This window comes from Camelus ferus, chromosome 20, assembly GCF_009834535.1.
Source record: "Camelus ferus isolate YT-003-E chromosome 20, BCGSAC_Cfer_1.0, whole genome shotgun sequence".
NCBI lineage: Eukaryota > Metazoa > Chordata > Mammalia > Artiodactyla > Camelidae > Camelus > Camelus ferus.
The window spans coordinates 31014204-31020398 of NC_045715.1; positions in this window are offsets into that span (position 1 = coordinate 31014204).

Below are 6195 nucleotides of genomic sequence, written 5' to 3' on the forward strand. Positions count from 1 at the left end.
CAGTAGGCTGGGCACAAATCTGGGCCCCAGGGGAGTCTGCCTTCTACCTTTAACAAGCTAGAGACCAAGGTTTGAAATCTGGGAAAAGGGAGAGTCTTACAGCTACTAACAGACACCTCCCTGTGGCCTCTAACTTGTCCTCTGCAGAGAGGGGCTTTGTCTGTGGCTGTTGGGTTTGCAGGCCACTTTGGCAAAGGAAAACGAAGGAGCTGTCTGCCCGTAGTCCGTTGGGATCCACATTTTCTGCAACTGGATATGCCAATGGAAGATTTTCAAATATTGGATCCACACTGAGCCTACTTCAGGGGGGTTGGGGGGAACTCTGGGAAACAAATGCTTCAAACATTTCCTTAGAAATCTTGATTTTCTAGAATTGGCTGAATCTGAGGACGAAACTAGTTTTGCAGGTCTGGTCACGGCAGCCAACCTGCGTCTGCACACCCTGGCCCCGGTCTGTGCCCAGAGATGGGGTTTCAGCATTATTCCTTGTAAGTCTTATTTCTGGCATTCAAGGCTAATGGTGATCAAGGGTGGATGTGTTCCTACACTTAAAGCAAGATTTCTAAGCCAATGCTTTGCAGACAACTCCTAGTGAATACATCAGAGGTTGCTTCCCTCCCCAGATGAATCATCTGTGCGGTCATTAATGCAACAAGCAAACACTTCTTGAAGGTCTTCAATTGGTCAGAAACTTCCAGGTGCTGAGAAAAGACGCAGCCGATTAAGAAGGAAGAGGTGGAGGCGTGGTCTGGTGGGGTCAACGTCTGGCTTAGGGAAGGAGGAAGAAGGAAGGTGAACTCTTTTCAACATGTAAGACAAGGCAACCCTTGAAAGTTGAGTAGATTAGACTGACGCATGGTCAGAGCACACAGGGCCATGAAATAAGGAACTGGAATGTCACATTTTGGAAGAGACTGGGCTCTGAACTTTGAGAGGGCGAATGTGGTTTCCTCCCTGGGGGTGCAGGTCACTGCCCTTGCCAGCTGAATGACCTGAGTGATGGGCATTGCTGTGAGGATGAACTTGAAGGGCACTGCATCAGGTTTATGACACTGCTACCCAAGTGGCTTCAAAGATTTCAGTCTATGATGAATTTATTTGGCTGGATTGACTGGAGCAGGCCATTCGAAGCCAGCACCACTACTCAGCCCAGTGGGGCCAGTTGTCTTCCCTTTGTTTTAATGGTAAAGGCTGATCCTAGAATGAGCACACGCGGGATCACACCTGACTGCTAGACTGGAAGTTCCTGGAGGTCAGTAGCCTTTCAGTCCACCGTGTATCTCCAGGGCCTAGCAGGTCATATGCTGGTGATGATGTGACAGATGCGAAGTGTGGAAACCCATTACTATAAGTCGAAACCCATTGCTATCCCTGGAGAGCCTCCTCTAGTTCACGTCTGGTCTTGTGGGGTTAGTAGGGAGACTTGAATCAGTTCTGCACACGCCCACCTACAAAGGCTGGGTGCAGAGTTCTCCTTCGGTTTTCCTCTTCTGCAGCCGTTTGTGTGTTGTTGTCCACAAGGAAATTTTTAAAAAATGATGCTGGTCCAGGGAGCCTAGAAATCTTGGAAGGAAGTCAGTTTGTGGCAAATTCTAATCCCCAGGGTCGAAAGCATCTCTGTCAGCCAGAGTCTCTCAAGAAAAAACAAAACTCATGCAGAGTAATTTAACAGAGGAACTTTCATATGGGAAATTAGTTACAAAGGTGTTTTTGTTTTTGTTTTTTTAGAAGAATTGCAAGAGCAATCAAAGGCAAGGCAACCCCAAATGCAGCAACTGCAGAAGGCGACCACTGCCCCTAGGGCTGGAGGAATAGAGGTGTTACCTGAGCTCGAGAGCCTGGGCTGCCTGTCGGAATCTGGTTCTAGGGGGAGTCTGGCTGGTGTGCTGAATGGGAAGGACTCCGCCCCCAGCACGGGGTGAGGTGGGAGATTTGGGATCTGCAGGAGGCCTCTGACTCGGGCCGGGGGAAGGTGGAGCCCCTTGGGGACCACCGCGTCCCCTCTCTCCAAGACAGATAGAATCACATGTCCCCTCCCAGGGTGTTGTGAGGATGCGTTAGTTAATGCCGGGGAAGGGCGCATTGTAAATGCTGTTACAATTGCACTCAGATGCCTGAGTCCAGCCTTTGTAGGTACTTTGCAGACGAACAGTAGAATTTGTCGGAGTTGGTCATGACCTTTTCTCCCCGCTGCATCTCTAAATATTTTGGTTGTCAGCAGTAAACAAGCCCATTCCAAAACGAAAATCGGACTTCCTGACGGTGCTTTTCAAATGGTCCTTGTTCCGTTGAGCGTTTCGAGGTCCCCTTTTTCTCCCTCGTTTCTCTTCTGTGAGGAATGGCCAGGTGAGGGAGGTCTGCTTCACTTCTGAGCCCACTTAGAGAAGAGCCAGCCTGGTGATGAGACTAGAACACACCATTTCAGGCACCTCCGTACCAGGTGCACAGGATGTCAAAGCTTTTCGTCAAGTTTGTCGGTACAGCAAACATACGAGGCAAACATTTGGATTTATTATTTTTAATGTTGAGAAATACTTGGCCCTTTCTACTAAGCTTTTTTATTTTTCCTTCACAGAAGCACTGGGGATTGAACCCAGGACTTCGTGCACACCAAGCCCGCACTCTCCCACTGAGCTGTACCCCCCAGCCCCTCTACTAAAGCTTTGACAACATGTGGGCGGTGCTGACACAGTGTTTACATTTCTGTCTTTTTGACCTTCACCCCTTTCTTTCTTGTCCTGGTTGCTTCCACAGTAGCATCTTGAAATCTGTAACAAGGACAGCAGATTTTCATAACATTCATAGCCTTTCCCCCAATCCATCTCTCAGAGAAAGGTTTTTAATTTTCTGGAATCTCTGATATTGGACCGGATAAGATGAGAAAAGGCTAAGCTGGCCAGGGTGAGATACACGATAAAGAGCTGAGCCACAGGGGGGAGCCGGGGGAGAGAAGCGAAAGCAAGTGTGAGGTGGGAATCGGGAGAATCTGAGGGCCACAGAGAGAGAAGGAGCAGGTGGATTTTTTTTGTGGGGGAAGCGCTGATGGGTATGAGAGAGAATAAGTGGGAAAGGTATCTAAAGAGGCTTGTATTAGTTTGCCGTGACCAAATGCCACAGCCTGGGTGGCTTAAACAACCAACGTTTATTTTCTCTCAGTTCTGGAGGCCAGAAGTCCAAGATCAAGGTGTTGGCAGGACTGGTTTCTCGGGAGACCTCGCTCCTTGGCTTGCTGATGGCCGCCTTCTCGCAGTGTCCTCCCATGGCCTTTTCTCAGTGTCTCTTCCTCTCTTGCAAGGACACTGGTCATATTGGATTAAGGCCCACCCTTATGACCTCATTTAACCTTAATTATCTCTTTGAAGGCCCTGTCTCAAATGCAGTCACATTGCGGGTTAGCGCTTCGACATCCACTTTTTATGGGGAAACACAATTCAGTCCGTACAAGGGTTTTAAAGTTGTTTCTTTATATTAAACATGTGTCTCCTCCCCACCCCTAATTTGGTGTTTTCTAAGAAGAACACACAGAGATTTCCATTGCTTTGAAGTATATTATGATTTCTATTGAATTTTTTTCATATGGCCCTGTACTAAGCCTGGGTCACAGGGACCCTGAGTTTATAGGGGTTATATGTAGATTTAGGCAACTCTCTATTACCCAATTTTCAAATAATTAGGATCTAATAAAATAGACTTGATAAGAAAATCCTAAGGAACATAATTGAATCTCTCCTTTGTAATTTGAAAGACCTTGTAGGAGTGAATTTATCCCCCAAATATGAAAAATGACATCTGTGAAAAATACCTGGATATAGTTACGGTGTTGAAGAAATGAATGCCACAGAGCACTTTTGGTTTCTGGAGCTATAAATAAGTATGGATAAGCACGCAAGGTCTATAGGGTTATAATGCAGATTTTCTTTTGCTACTGAAAAAAAAAAAAGAATTATAGCCTCCACTCTGCTAGTTTCGTTTTTGATAATCATCTAAATGAAACCTGTCATTTAGTGAGTGCCATTTGGAAGTATCAATAACTGTTTGAAAATAAGCAAACCACAATCTGGATGGAAAAAAAAAAAAAAAAAGCCTGTCCTCCAGTACCGTGTTCTCCTTCTCTGATTACTGCTGGGAGCTGCTGGAGGGTCACAGGAGGGCCCCTTCTCCAGCGCCTGGTGCGGTGGCTGTGAAATCTGGAACAAATTTCGCCGAGGCTGCAGACGCATGAAGTATGTCAAACACACGGTGCTTGTCAAGGGGCTGGTCTCAAGGACCGGTGGTGGCCTCATGTCTTCGATGAGACGTGTGTCAAGAGCCCAGAGAAACGCACGGGCCATCTTCGGCGGGGAGTGGGAGCCTGTCTGCGGTCACTGGGCACAGCCGAGCTACTGCACTACCTTGCAGCGGTCGATTACAGGCTCTCACTGTCCCTCCTCCCACTGAGGACTGCCTCAGAGCAAATGTCAGCGGTGGGGCCACGAGGACGGCTTTGTGGGAGGGTGTGGTCAGGGTAAGAGATGGAGAGAGAGACAGAGAACTGAGTTCTGTGCTGGGCGTGAATGGGAGAAGAGATGGGTCTCATTTATCCAGAGGCAGTTTCTAGACCAATCAAATCAACTCTGTAATAAGGCTGATCCGGTGCCTACTTATGCAGCAGGATGGCAGCAAGACGTGGGTCCATTTTGACGAAGACCGTGGAAGTTTGTCTACATTTCCCTGATACGGGCCTAGTTTTTTCCTTTTTAATGTCATTATTATTCATAATCCATTTACATATGGAAGACGATGGTTCCTTATGGTTCAAATGATTGAAAACTGGGCCTTTAAAGCCATGCGTGATTTATTTGCACAAGGAAATCATGTTTTCTTTGGAGCTTTTCAATGGAGGCATAATTACAGTGTTGCAAACACAGGGCTCTATTTAAGGGTCTGTCAGCGTTTCCATAATAAACCTCTATTTTCAGGAGTCCAGAATATTGCCAGGGAGAGAGAAAGAGAGACATGGAGAGACATGGAGGGACAGGGAGAGAAAGAAATCCGACTAAAATGCAAGTTTGGCGGGTCCCTCTGGGGACTTTATTTTTCAGCCAGATCTGCATGTGCGTCTGCAGCCACACGTTCTTCGTTGTTTGTGTGGTGTCGTCAGTTGCGTGCCAGCATCTCTGGACCCTGCCCGGCGGGGCTTCAGTTTTAAAAGCCGGATCTTGCCGAGAAACAGCAGCGCTCTGGGTGGCTGGCCGGCTCCTGTTCCAGACCCTAGCTGACTGCCAAGTTGCATCTCGGCTTTAAGAAAAGAAAAACATTTCTTGCCCTTAACTTCTGGTTTGTTTGTATGTCTGTTTGTTTCCTTTGGTTAACTCACGTGTATGCTATCTTGACTCTTGAATAACAATATTAATAATAATAATGAGATGAATAATAATAATATTGAACGTATTAAATTATTATTAACTATTAGTATGACTATTGAATATCAATGTTATTATGAATAGTATCAATATTATATCAATGCTATCAATATTATTATTGAATAATATTATTGAATTATTAGCTTGACTAATAATAATGATGATGATGATGGTATTATTAATACTAAGCAGTATTAAGTACAATTTAAGTGCCCAGTATGTGCCTGGCACTTTACAAATAATATTTAATTTTTCTACCTTCGAACACTCCTGCCAAGAAACAGTTATTCTCTCTGACGTTCAGAGGATGAAAACAAGCTGAGGGGAGGTAATTTGCCTGGCAGAGAACCGGAGAGCAAAGTTCAGAGTGACTAAGATGGTAGCTGAGATAGCCAAGGACATGGCTCCCCAAATGCTGCAGAAAGCGTCTCTCAAAACGGAGTAGAGAGAGCAAGGCCAAGAGAGGTGGGTGGACTCAACCCAGGCAGAACTAGAGAGGGCTGGGGGAACTGGCCAATCAGGGAGAAAAGTCTCGAAGGCCATCGAACAACTTCCGAAGCAATGGTTTCATAAAGCCGTATTCTGGTGCCGCCTGGATAAAAACACCTAAAGTTTCTTTGAGGCTTGCTTTGTGGCAAGCTTGCACTTTTGCTTGGGTTATCTCGTTTATTTCCCAATTTTAGCAAGGCAGAGAGTGAGTTTTATGGAGATTGGATAAAGTGCCAGGATTATATAACCAGGAAGTGGCAGAGTTCCCGGGTCTGGAATCCTGGTTCTTGAGTGTTGTGTTTTA